Below are 14,929 nucleotides of genomic sequence, written 5' to 3' on the forward strand. Positions count from 1 at the left end.
GTGATCATGGGGATGTACACTTAACAGTTATATTTATTTAAGTGTCAGCCCCAATACCTATAAAAATATGTGATGTGTCACTGCCAAAGCCTGACAACCATGTGGAAGGATGTGATAATGCTATCCTAACTTTGAGGGTCTTATATTGTATGGATGATTTTGATATGTTTTTAAGTAAAACTAAGATATGAATTTTGGTAAGATAATATGTGCAATCTAGACTTACAATCTCAATTCTGCACCTATGCATCCTCTGTGGTAGCTTTAAATCGGCCGCGGTCCATTAGTACATGTCGGACCCGCGTGTCGCCACTGTGTGATCGCAGACCGAGCGCCACCACATGGCAGGTCTAGAGAGACGTACTAGCACTCGCCCCAGTTGTACGACGACGTTGCTAGCGACTACACGGACGAAGCCTATCTCTCATTTGCCGAGAAACAGTTAGAATAGCCTTCAGCTAAGTTAATGGCTACGACCTAGCAAGGTGCCATTTGTACCATTGCATGTATCTCAAGATAGTCTCACTTGTATCATCAAGAATGCTGTATACCAAAGGACGATATAAAAGTTAAGTGTTCTAGTAGCTCCGTTCTTTTCTTTATTGCATTCATTACGAATCCTGTTCCAGACTTCGTGCCAGTCGGCGTGTGTGTACGAGTGCCCTCTCGGCTACCCGTCACTGTGGACTGGCTGCCTTGTCAGTCCACTACATCCTCTATAGTGGGTAGTAGTAGTAGTAGTAGTAGTAGTAGTAAATGTCTCAGAATACATTATTTTATACAAGCACAATTACGGCATTAGTTTTTCAGGTTAAATAATTAAAATTGAAGACACATAGAGCATAGCTTTGTAGTCAGTTATCAGTACTAACTATCTGGAATGTATGTACATCACACAAGTCAACAGTACGTACTTTAACTCTCCAAAAGACACTGGTTTGGACCTCACATCATTCTGCCTTAGTATTTGGAAATGTGCAGGACAAACACCACAATGTGTCTTAGCATAGTAGTATGAACAGACTGACTTCCAACAGCAAATGCTTTATACTAATGATGATTATTCATAGTGATAGCAAAAATCCTCAAGTAAAGGTCATGATGACAACACTACCAGTCACATGATCTTCTGGCCATAACTTCTCAATGTGATTGGACTTGCAATCCAATCACACTACTTTGACGTAACGTGGATACCCCAGGACCAAGGGGTGGGGTGTGGGTCCAGCAATGACAAGCAACATGGATGCAAGATGGCAGCACTTTTGGTCACACCCTCCCTCTAAGTGTGGATGTAATCACACACTATTATGTGTGTGTGTGTGTGTGTGCACACGCGCATGTGCGCGCTGCAATGTAGACCCCCCCCCCCCGGGCCAGGAATAGAGTGGATGTGATCCTTTCTTTTCTTTCTGTGTGAAATTATGCAAAGTAAATTCAGTTTAAAGCCATCCAGGCCACTTTCTAACAAGAATTTAGTTGCTTATTTAAATAATAATGTATGATGGTAAAATGTTAAATAGAAGTTGTGACATGAGGTCGTAGACTGGCAGATCGAGTTATCAGGCGATCCTGATGATTCAGCTGTAAGAGAGTAACGTAACCTATCGCAGCATGATGAAATGTGATATGGACAATATCAGAGCTGACAGCATTTGGACCATCTCTCTCCCTGACATGTGCTCACTTTCCTCCAAAATGGTCAATGTTATACAAGCTGAAATCAGTATATATCCCACAGATGATACTGGTACTGCCAGGGAGAACGGTAAAAGAATGGTTAAAAGCAAGATGAGTGTTTTAAAACAATTAGACAAATGCTGAGCTGTAGTATTAAGAGCTAATGTAAGTCATGTAGATAAAATGTATGTTTTCTCTGTTGTGCATGGAGACCTCTTTCCTCTATTGGCAAATTTTAGCAGTATCAATGTATTATCGCTGTCCGCTGTGGCTGAGCGGTTCTAGGCGCTTCAGTCCGGAACCGCGCTGCTGCTGCAGTCGCAGGTTCAAATCCTGCCTTGGGCATGGTTGTGCGTGATGTCCTTAGGTTAGTTTGGTTTAAGTAGTTCTAAGTCTAGGAGACTGATGACCTCAGATGTTAAGTCCCATAGTGTGATTCTAATTGTTCTCTTCCTCATAACTTTCAAGGAAAGTGTCCAAGAGATCTCCAGAACTTTAATCTGGTGCTTTTGTTACAAATGATTTTGACTACTTCATATGTATAAATACAGAGATCCTGTATGACCATTTTTTGTGTTTATTTTTTATATATTTTCCACATTACATATGTATGTATGCTTACACTAGCAGGTGTAGCTTTATATTTTTTTACTATTAAACTGTGATGCAGAGCCCCTACCCAGTTAAGGTATCTGCAAACTATACTTCTTCCTCCAAATGTCAACTCTAAGTGCTAAATCCTTTTCTAAAACACATCCAAACATACATGGTTTGCTGTGGGAGTGGAGTGTTCACATTATCCCAATGCCAATGTAAACACGCACACACACATGCATCCACACACGCGCGCATCCCACACACAGCACCATTACTGTAATTTGTGTGTGTGGCTTTCTACAGGGGCCACCATTCCTTCCTCTTTCCTCTTACCAACACTGGATGTGGTGTTGGGGATGGAAGGTGACAACAGGCATCAGCAATGTCGCAGCATCCTTGGGTGGGTTTGGAGCAGTGTTCAAAAGACGTACCCACCTGTGTTAGGTATGGTATATTGTTTGTGGTGGATCCACAACACACTACGCTCAGGAATATTATTACAGATGGATCCACCATTTGCTACAGCTGGGAACACCGTTTGGAGTGGATTCACCTGCGCAAAGCCCTAGATAAAATTTGGGGCAGATCCATCTGCACAAAATTACTAACATACAATCCCCCTCCAAATCCTAGCCCCCCTCCCCTTTATCAGTTTGTGTAGTATGTTTTCCTGTGATTACCGTCAACCAGTGTCCACACACTGAGACTGTACTGGTTCTTCCCTGGTGTAGACACTTCACTTGTGCAGTGAGCACTGTTGTGATGACAGCTGTATTTCGCTGACCTATCTTGAGCCATGTGGTGGTGGAGGCAACATTCGCTTGATGGGGTCACAGTGATTGAGAAGAAATGGTGGTGCTTCTACTGTTATCAGGTATGTGCAGTCCATTTTTCCAGCAATCATTGTGCGTGTGTTGTTCAGAAGTTAATTTCTGTTTGTGGTGCATCTTTAGAGACTCAATTCATTGACATTGTGTGATCTATGCAAATCTGTAAGGTCACATTTTATGATATGTTGAGAGCTGTGTTGTGACCACCATCAGTCAGTAACTTCACATGTAGGAATATTTTATTTTTTATGCACTGTGGCAAATGCACAGTCTCATATGGGTGACTGTGATCTGTATATATACTCAGTATTTATGTACAGATCATACAGTGACATCACACATAAATATTGCAAAAGTTACACATCTTTTTATTTTGCCTTGGAGCACTGGCAGATCTCATACACCATTAGTATGCTTGCAGGATTATATTTAGTCGCTAATTTTTTCTGGATGTGCCCAGCATGGTTCACGCGTAGGGATGGGGAATATAGGAGTTGCACCAGTCCTGCTAATGTTTGAAGGCAACTCCAGACTAAACTTTCCAATGTGATGTGTGATGGACACAGAATAATTGGTAGCTTTCCTACTACTCAGCTTTTTTCTTCTTTACCTGTATTCTAGCAATGTACATAGCAATGCCCATACCGAGTGAACTTTGGCTTTCTTTCTAGCCCTGAACGCTGTTTCCCTAAGGGGCCACATAACATGGCTAGTGCTGGAGCTCCTGATAACTAGCCAAGCACTGCTCCCTTGCGCCAGCTCAGATCCTGCTGAAGGAATGGCTACCTGCCCACTCACTCCGCGAATGGTGAGGCCAGGCAGCCAGTCTCCACATTGGTCCTCCACCTCAAGTAATGCGAACACATTATCATCTGCCACTAACTCTGCTGTGAGGGCAGATCCACCATGTTGGGTATACTAGGAGGTGCCTCAGCAGTAGAGCCCTTGAGCAAAGCATCTGACAAATGAGATGTCATGTGCAATGCACGAGATTCTCCGCTTAATAGATCAGGGGCTCACTACACACAGGAAGTGGCTGCATGGATAAGAGGGGGTATGTGGAGGGGACTGGGTAGATTTTTTGGTTAGAGGGTCTTGGGAAACTACAGAAAGGATGTCATTATAAAAGGATGCAGGGCAAATACAGACCTCAAAACAATTGGTACTGTAGTCATAAATTCTCGCAGCTGTGTTACAAAAGCACCAGAGCTCTAATTGCTAATAGAAAGCACTTACGTTCAAATCATTATATGTATAAAAAACAGTCAACATACGTGGTTTGCTGTGGGAGTGGAGTGTGCCTGAATTGGCCAGTGTATCTACTGTGATGAAAATTTAATTTGAAGGTTTGGACTGTCACACAAATCAAAACAGGATTGGAACTCTGCACCATCACATGTGACAATTTACATTTGGATTAATTAGTTTAAGTGTGGGAAGACAAACACTGAAGATGAAGTGAGCTCCAGCCATCCAATGTATTTCCCCACATGGGAAACCCCTGGCAAAATCCATAATATGCTAATGCAAAAGTGACAAATAAAAATTCATGAGATTGCTGAGACTGTAGGCATCTCAACTGTGCAAGTGCATAATATCCTGCACAGAGCATTGGCTGTGTCTACAGCTGGAAATAAGTTCATCCATAATGTTTACAAAGGACCAAACCATGTTCAGAAAGGATGGTTAAAATGCAATCGGTGAGGGAGTGTTTATTGCTGCCAGAGGTAGTTTACCTTGTAGTGAAATTAAAGTAGATTTAATACTTTTTTTGTTTTACAGACCACCATCTCACATGATACAGGTGCTGGACTGTTCAAAGAAAACTTGAGTCTCATTTCAAATCAGTACTGCACTCATACGATTATAGTTGGTGGCAACTTCAATCTGCCCTCGATATGTTGGTGAAAATACATATATAATGTCACTGGTAGGCATAAAACACTACCCGAAAATATTCTCAACCCTTTCACAGAAAATTATTTTGAACAATTAGTTCAGGAGCCCACTACAAGTGTAAACAATTGGAAAACATACATACTTGACCTCTTCGCAACAAATAATCATGAGCAAATAGGGAGCATCATAATGGATAATAACGTTAAGGTTTTGTAGTGGGACTAAAAATACTGTAACATCAAAACCCACCTAAAATAAACACAAAATACATCTATTTAAAAAAGCAGATAAAAATTTGCTTGATGTCTTCCTAAGAGACAGTCTCCATTCCTTCCAGCCTGACTAGTAAGTGTAGATCAGATGTGGTTTAGATGCAAAGAAATAGTATTGACAGCAGTTGACGGAAATATACCAGATAAGCTAATGAGAGATGGTGCTCATCCCCCAGGGTACACAAAATAAGTCAGAACACTGTTGCAGAAGCAATGGAAAAAGCATGCCAAATGCAAAATCCCAAAGATTGGCATGTTTTACAGAAGCTTGAAATGTAGCACGAACTTCAGTGTGAGATGCTTTTAATAGTTTCCACAATGAAGCCCTATCTCAAAATCTGGCAGAAAATTCAGACATTCTGGTCATATGTAAAGTATGTCAGTGGGAAGACACAATCAACATCATCACTGCGCAACAACAGTGGTGGTGTTACAGATGACAGTGCCATTAAAGAAGAGTTACTAAATACAGTTTTCTGAAATTTCTTCACCAAAATAAGATGAGATAAATATTTGTGAATTCAAATCAAGAATAACTGCCACCACGAGTAACTTAGAAGTAGATATCCTCAGTGTCTCAAACCAGCATAAATCACTTAATTAAGGTAAGGGTTGCAGTCCAGATTGTATAGCAGTCAGGTTCCTTTCAGAGTATGCTGTTACAGTAGCTCCATTCTTAGCAGTCATATACAACCGCTCACTCATCGAAAGATCTGTACATAAAGATTGGAAAGTTGTGCAAGTTACACCAATACCCAAGAAAGGAAATAAGAGTTATTCACTGAATTAAAGACCCACATCACTGACATTAATTTTCAGTAGGGTTTTGGAACATCTACTGTGTTTGAACATTATGGGTTACCTTGAAGGAAATGATTTATTGCCAAACAGCCAACATGGATTTAGAAAATATTGTTCTTGTGAAACTCAACTAGCTCTTGATTCTCATGAAGTAATGAGTGTTATTGACAGGGGATGTCAAATTGATTCCATATTTTTAGATTTCAAGAAGGTTTTTGACATCATTTGTCACAAGCAACTTCTAATCAAATTATATATTCTAAAGAGTATCGTCTAAGCTGTGTGACTGGTTTCATGACTTTCTGTCAGGAATGTCACAGTTCATAATAATTGATGGAAAGTCATCAAGTAAAACAGAAGTAGTATCTGGGATTCCACAGGGAAGTGTTATAGGCCATCAGCTGTTTCTGATCTACATAAATGATTTAGGAGACAATGTGACAGCCCTCTTAGATTGTTTCTGGATGATGCTGTCATTTACCATCTCATAAAGTCATCAGATGATCACAGCAAATTGCAAAGTGATTTAAAGAAGATATCAGTATGGTGCAAAGAGTGGCAATAGACTCTAAATAACGAAAAGTGTGAAGTCGTCCATGTGAGTAGTGAAAGGAATCTGCTTCAACAGTTGTCTAAAAGCATGCCCTAAAACGGGTCTGTTCTTTTGTCCACCACACCTAGAATAGCTTTTTGTTGCCCTTCCAATCTCCGCAATATCCTTGTCAGACCCTATACTCCTTGCCGGCCGGAGTGGCCAAGCGGTTCTAGGCACTACAGTCTGGAACCGCATGACTGCTACGGCCGCAGGTTCGAATCCTACCTCGGGCATGGATGTGTGTGATGTCCTTAGGTTAGTTAGGTTTAAGTAGTTCTAAGTTCTAGAGGACTCATGACCTCAGAAGTTAAGTCCCATAGTGCTCAGAGCCATTTTTTGAACCTATGCTCCTTCTGCATCCATCTTCCTATCCTATGGCTCCTACCCTTTGTGACCATCCGCACTGCAAGACTTGCCCTATGCACTCTCCCGCCATAACCTATACCAACCCTATAACTGGCAAAACATATACTATCAAAGGGAGAGCCACCTGGGAAACAACATGTCATATATGTGCTGTTACATAAACACCATTCAGCCTTTTACATTGGCATGACTACTACCAAGTTGAAACTTCCTGGCAGATTAAAACTGTGTGCCCGACCGAGACTCGAACTCGGGACCTTTGCCTTTTGCGGGCAAGTGCTCTACCATCTGAGCTACCCAAGCACGACTCACGCCCGGTCCTCACAGCTTTACTTCTGCCAGTATCTTGTCTCCTACCTTCCAAACTTTACAGAAGCTCTCCTGCGAACCTTTATCCTTTCTTTCAGGAGTGCTAGTTCTGCATGGTTCACAGGAGAGCTTCTGTAAAGTTTGGAAGGTAGGAGACGAGATACTGGCAGAAGTAAAGCTGTGAGGAACGGGCGTGAGTCGTGCTTGGGTAGCTCAGATGGTAGAGCACTTGCCCGCGAAAGGCAAAGGTCCCGAGTTCGAGTCTCGGTCGGGCACACAGTTTTAATCTGCCAGGAAGTTTCATATCAGCGCACACTCCGCTGCAGAGTGAAAATCTCATTCTACTACCAAGTTGTCAGTTACGATGAATGGGCATGGGCAGAGGGTGTATACTGGCAGCACACAATATCCCATTGCAGAGCATGCTCTACAACATGACAGTTGTGACCGAGGCACCTGTTTCACCACACATCCCACCTGGGTTCTTCCCCCAACACCAGTTTCTCATAATGTCTTAGGTGGGAACTAGTGCTACAAAATGTCAGTGGTTCTTGCCACCCACTTGGTCTTAATTTACATTAATTTCTTCTGTCTCAGCATTTATTCATGGTAATTACTACTTTCTTTACTCGTTTTTAGTTTTCTACATCTTTCATTTTCTGACCTGCCTTTTTTTGCCGTCCCCCTCCTACCTCTAGTTACATATGATGAATTTAATTTTTCATTCTTATTACCTCATGCACAATGTTTTAGTAGTAATCTCTGTCTTGCATATTACGCTGTCTTCCACTTTTAAGCTCTCTGCTTTTCAAATCTCATCTGGTGCAGTGCCCAACAGTTGGTCTTTCCTTCTCATCCCACCCGGTAAGTCTTCCCTGACCCTGGGTTGTGAGTGACTTTTCCTAACTCTACCCTTTTGCTAAATCTCTCCATTTCTTGTCCTTGACCCCTCTTCATTCCCCTTCAATCTTTCTGCCAGAAGAAGGAGCCATTGGCTCCAAACACTTGCATACATTAAACCTTTTTTATATGTGTGTTCATCTGCCTCTGGTTGCTGAGTAGATTTTATCTATCCAGTTACAGTATATTGACAGCTAAATACTTACGGATTACAATTATGAAAAACTTAAACTGGAAATCTCACATAGATGTTGTTGTAGGGAAAGCAAACCAATGTCTGCAATTTATTGGAAGAACGCTTAGAAAATGTAAGTTCAAAGAAGGGCAGCCAACAAAACCACTACAGATCATCTCAATAGACATTACAGAACTTTTACCCTCAGCTAGAGGTGGAGTTAAGTATGTGGTAGCACTATGTGATATTTTTGCAAAGTATGCTTAACTATGTGCTATAAAGTGTACTGCAGCAGGTCCAATCATTACAAGAGTAATAATCTGTTATATACTGACACTTGGCAAACCTGCTGCTTCACTGTTAGGTAGCATATCAGATTTCACTTGTCGAGTGTCGGAAATATTTTACATTGATATGACAGCATATAAATGGACATCAAGGGAAGGATAGCAGTGGGAATGAAATGCAAGTATTCTCACAGGGAAATGCTCAGCTCATAATCACTATCAGTGAATATTAAGATGAGAATCAACAACACAGTGATATGCCCTGCAGTCATATAGGGTTCAGAAACTTGGAGCATGACAAAATGCAAAAGGAACCACTATTAATATTTGAAAGAAGAATAATGAGGAAGATAAGGGGACCAATCGGAGATAAAGGAGAATGGAGAAGGAGGAAGAATGAGGAATTCTATGTCTTAATGCAAGAAACAACAATACTACAGAAGCTGAAGAGCCAAAGAATCCAGTAGGCGGGCCAGGTAGCCCGTATGTCAGAAGAAAGACAGGTGAAGAAAGTATTTGAGGGGAAACCAAACATCAGACGTCACACAGGATGACCTAGGCAATGCTGGAAGGACAACTTGGTGAATGGTCTGGCAGCCCTAGAGACTGAAGGCAGGTGGAGGAACTGAGCACAAAACAGGAAGAAATGGAGGTAGTTTGTAGAAGCAATGCATGGTCTGCAGGGACTGATAGCTGATATGTATGTATGAATATAATAGAAGGAAACATTCAACGTGGGAAAAAATATATCTAAAAACAAAGATGATGTGACTTACCCCCAAAAGCGCTGGCACGTCGATAGACACACAAACAAACACAAACATATACACAAAATTCTAGCTTTCGCAACCAACGGTTGCCTCGTCAGGAAAGAGGGAAGGAGAGGGAAAGACGAAAGGATTTGGGTTTTAAGGGAGACGGTAAGGAGTCATTCCAATCCCGGGAGCGGAAAGACTTACCTTAGGGGGAAAAAAGGATGGGTATACACTCGCACACACACACACACATATCCATCCACACATATACAGACACAAGCAGACATATTGTGTCTGTATATGTGTGGATGGATATGTGTGTGTGTGTGTGTGTGTGTGTGTGTGCGAGTGTATACCCATCCTTTTTTCCCCCTAAGGTAAGTCTTTCCGCTTCCGGGATTGGAATGACTCCTTACCGTCTCCCTTAAAACCCAAATCCTTTCGTCTTTCCCTCTCCTTCCCTCTTTCCTGATGAGGCAACCATTGGTTGTGAAAGCTAGAATTTTGTGTATATGTTTGTGTTTGTTTGTGTGTCTATCGACGTGCCAGCGCTATATGTATGTATGTATGGCATTAAAGAGATCCTGGGGGAGATCCCAGTGAATGTATCTTTCAAGAATTTAAGCATTTCATCACAACCTATGCACACAGTATTCTAACAAAATGAATAGAATATTTAGAGCTTTTTGAATAGGTAGTGAACAATTTACCACTGTACAACACACAGTTCACTCCAGCTGAATTCATAAGTAGGACAAAAGAGTAGAATGAATAGAAAAATCCACTTCCATATCTACAAAGAGAAGAGTATTTCTGGGAAGAGAAGGTACAAAAAGTCTTAGTCTCACTGATGGAGCAAGATGCTTGAGAAAGATCTTTTACGATAGAAGATTTCCATAAATGCAAAAATATCAGTTAGCAGAATATATTCTATTAAAACTTGCCCAAAATCTTCACTTCTTTGTAAAAGAAATTGTAAATGGCAACCTTTGTTCACAGATCCTTATAAAATAATGAGGAATCATACAAAGTAAGTTAACAAAATTTTTGGGGATGCACATTGATGCTCAACTAAAATGGACTGAACATGTTAATGCCCTTGGAAAGTGAATAGCATCAGCATGCTATGCTCTTAGAATAATAAAATCAGTGTGTAGTAACTCATCCACCAGAGCAACTTACTTTGCATATGTTCTCTCAATCATCTGTTATGGAATAATCTTTTGGGGAAAAAATACTCAGAATATGCAAAAAATCTTCAAACTACAAAAAAGAGCCATTCAAATTATGACAAATAGTAACAAGAGACTACACTGCACCAAGTTATTTAAATCTATGGGAATCTTGACTGTTCCCTGTGAATACATTTTTCAAACAGTGATTCACATAAAGAAAAACATCAATCAGTACCCAACAAACAGTTCCCTACACGAATATGAAACCAGATCAAGTCACCACTTACACCTGAGCAGAAAAAACAAAACAAAAACACAGAATAGTGTACTATACAATGGACTTAAACTATTCAACAAACTTACACAGAATATAAAAAATAGAAGCAAAACACGTGCCTTCAGACATAGCCTAAAAAGTTATTTTTTAGAAAAGTGTTTTTATTCTGTCAAAGATTACCTGGAAAGTAGGTAAAATTTTGTGAACAATGTGTCTGATTAAGTACTGTAACTGGGGGCTTTCTTTAGTATGTTCAATAATAGAGTTGTACATCATGTACAATTATGAAACACAGTAAGACAAATAATTGTAGTTTATATTTAGGAAATGCAGTTGTACTTTTATATGCCCTTGTGTCTATATCATATATATGTATTTGTTGACAATGTATTGTTGACATGTTGACAATATGACTGATTAAGTACTGTAACTAGGGGATTTCTTTGGTATGTTCAATAACAGAGTGGTACATCATGTACAATCATGAAACACAGTAAGACAAATACTTGTAGTTTATATTTAGGAAATGCAATTGTACATTTATATACCCTTGTGTCTGCGTTATATATATATATATATATGTATTTGTTGACAACATCCATACAATCTATATTGTCTATGAATGGATAGAAAAAATAAATAAAAATTAATAAATAAAAAAATCTCCTGACCTATCCTAAAGCTAACAGAATTAAGGAATTATACGCCCACCAGGACCTAAAGCAATACTTGCATAAATTATTGGTCTTATTTGTATTATATGTGATGTTTTATATTTAAGTATGATTCTTAATCATGATCTGGAATTGGCTTTAAACAGTGTTGTCAGTAGAAATCTTGATGCCATGTGCAAGAAAAATATCTATATGGACTGAAGGAATACTATGAGATCAATACTCTCAGTACTTGGACATTCATTAGAAGGGGGAAGTTTAAGATGCTATTATCTAGATGAAGTTAGGGCTTACTTATTAATTATATATTTTGGATGAACTACTTGCTAAGCAATGTACTGCCTAGCACACTCCAATAACTATTGACATATACTGGCATGTAAATAGTTGTTATAAGAAGAGCAAAGCAAAATACACTATAGCATTAGTTTGGGTACTCTGAAATAGAGAACCTAAGTGCTGTGGTGGTCAAAGAAGAAATACTTTGATGTACGAGCATAATGAGAAAATTTACTACTTCTGATTATTAGGTTAAAATGAGATCATACTATCCTATGGGGATTAGTTTATTTGTGTTAGGAGAAGGAAACAAAGATGCTAGCACATTTATATGAGTTAACTTTCATAATGTGAACAGTCTTTTTTGATATTTGCAGTACTAAGTAATTAGCTGCATATGTTACAACTATAATATTTTTTCAGTATTTCTGGAACACACAGGAGGAAAATTTAGCACAAGAAGAAAGTGCTTTGATTGCCAACCTTTTGTAAATGTTAATATGTCATGTTACTAATAAGGTAGCATCAAGAAATTGGCTTAGTTTCAATTTTATTCAAAGCCATGTAAATATTAGCTTAGAAATGTAAGCTGGCTTGAATAAGTACAGTCTTCGTAGCTCCTCACTAGTCATAAGTATGTGTTCTGCTCTGCCTTGAGCATAAGTTTTTTGTGCTTTCATTTTGCTTTTCCAAGTTCCACATAAGGATTTGATTTAGCATTCTATGCATAGGTTGAATTTTTTTCTATAAATAGACAGTGTTATCAGCCTACAAAATGTGACTCTTACACAAAGAAGAACAGAGCCATCCAGAGTGATCCTGCTATTCAGTCCCAAGCTAAAAATCTTCTTCATTGTGCTTGGGTCCTCTTCCCTGAAGATTTCATGAATTAGTTGGAAAAAGAGCTGATTTCTCTCCCTTAAACAACATGAAGCATTCATAACCAGAGTGCCGTCATTTCTACCATATAATGTCAAATTAACCATTTTCAACCATATATTGTCAAATTAACTATTAATACAATGTACTTTACAATGTGCACCAGGCTCCTCCTTCTGTCTGGTCTAGGTACAATAGAGTAAGTCCAATATATTACATTTTAAATAATGTTCATTTCTAATACAGGCTCTTTGGTTATTCGTTGGTGGTCCACCACAACACCTTCCAACAGCGGCTGCATGGAATAACACATCCACGACGGCCAGTGATGACTTCCTGTCACAACTAATGCCTGTGTGAGCTGCAGCTCCAGTGTATATTCTTGGCTCTGTGTAAAGAAGCCCAGTGACAGTGTTTTGCTCCACTCTAGTTCAGTTAACTTGAAATAATAGTTTTTCTCTCTACATTCATGTGAATATCTTCCTTCTCAAAGAGCCTTAGAGTGTACACTCCTGGTCTAGTGCAGGGTAATGAAGTTTCTGCGTGTGAGATGCAAAGCTTGTTCACATGCTTCGCAAATACTCATACTTAAGAATTCACAATTCTGGCATGCAAGAGTCAACATTACACTGACGTGTTCCAAATGTCCTGTGAGGCGGGACACCAGTCCTGAGTGTCATTGGAAACACTTGGTGCACCATCATTGTTTAGTTGAACCATGTGTTAAAAAACTGCCCAGTAGAGACATTCATATTGTGCATGTTGTGAACATTAATTACAAAAGTGGTGTCAACTTAATACGCTCACTCATCACAATCTTTACTATTTTAAGTCACCACAGAATGGACAATCAGTGATGCTTTATAAGTGCTAAACTCTGGTCCATTTAGTATATTAAAGCTATCAGTTGTAATTTATGTTTATGTAAAATTTTTGCTTGTATCTTTGAGTGTAATCTGTATGGGTCATACATTACAAAGTAGTAACTCAAATGTATCTGTTTCATGTAAACTGGTAATTCTGAACTAACGGAAGTAACCTTGAGATGCCAGGAGAGCTGATCAGACATTTCCCACCTGCTGTTCTGGTTGATGACCTTCTGTTTAGAAACCGATCACTAACATGGATCCTACCACAGCCGGTGATGTCACGTGCACCCTATCCTTGGTCATCACATAGTGCACATCCAACCAGTCCTACAACCCAATATTTAATGAACTGTAACTATTTATTTGACAAAAAAAGCAACAATAACCTTCCTTTTATTGTGACCACTTTGTATATGTATATGCTGTGCAGTGCGGGATCCACTTCAGATAGGACTGATGGAGAACATTAAAAATGTTAACAGAAGGGCAGCTCATTTTGCATTATTGCAAAATAAGGGAGAGTGCCATAGATATGATTCATGGACTGAGGTGGCAGACGTTACAACAATGGAATTGTTCACTGCAGAGAGACCTTTTCATGAAATTCAATCACCAACTTTTTCCTCAGAGTGTGAAAATATTTTTTTGGTACCCACCTACTTATAAGAAATCACATCTCACACAGAAATCTTTAAGTGTTCGTTTTTCCCACACACTGTTCAAGAGTGGAACAGTAGAGAGGTTGCTTGGAGGTGATTCAGTGAAACCTCTATCAGGCACTTAATTGTGAGTTGCAGAGTAATCATGTAGCTGTATTTGTAGAGTAGATTTGTATCACAACCCAATGACTATGTTGTTTACAGAAATGGTTGAACTGATAAATACTCACTATGGTAACAAAGCGCATAGAGCATTTGTAGTGAACAAAGATTCACTGCAAGAAATTAAATGTCTAAATTGCAGTGTTAATTTATGTCAATAATTATTAATCGCATATTACAGCAACTTGTCTTTGAAATATTCACCTACACAATCTCGAGCTCAACTAAAATTATATGAAGCCTTGACACCTAATTTTCTATTACCAATGTATTAAGCGATGATTACCATGTTTAACCAAATGTCATTGTAAAAGACTCACATTTTCTCCATTAATTATCTCAAACTATTTACATAAAAGAGAAAACTATAATATAACAACTTCCATATACTTCCTGAATGAGCTTTTCACTCTGCAGCGGAGTGTGCGCTGATATGAAACTTCCTGGCAGATTAAAACTGTGTGCCAGACCGAGACTCGAACTGGGGAC

At 39.3% G+C, this 14,929-nt stretch overlaps 1 long non-coding RNA gene across 1 annotated transcript in view; it reads left to right on the forward strand.

The window, feature by feature from the left end:
• The window catches only part of LOC126203435 (uncharacterized), a 40,053-nt gene extending 25,516 nt beyond the window's left edge, over positions 1-14,537 (forward strand). Inside the window, exons 2-3 of the long non-coding RNA XR_007540264.1 lie at positions 2,581-3,151; positions 12,997-14,537. This is a non-coding gene — a long non-coding RNA (uncharacterized LOC126203435). The remainder of the gene's footprint in view (positions 1-2,580; positions 3,152-12,996) is intronic.
• The last annotated feature ends 392 nt before the right edge of the window (positions 14,538-14,929 follow it).

The sequence above is a fragment of the Schistocerca nitens genome, chromosome 9, assembly GCF_023898315.1.
Source record: "Schistocerca nitens isolate TAMUIC-IGC-003100 chromosome 9, iqSchNite1.1, whole genome shotgun sequence".
Lineage (NCBI taxonomy): Eukaryota > Metazoa > Arthropoda > Insecta > Orthoptera > Acrididae > Schistocerca > Schistocerca nitens.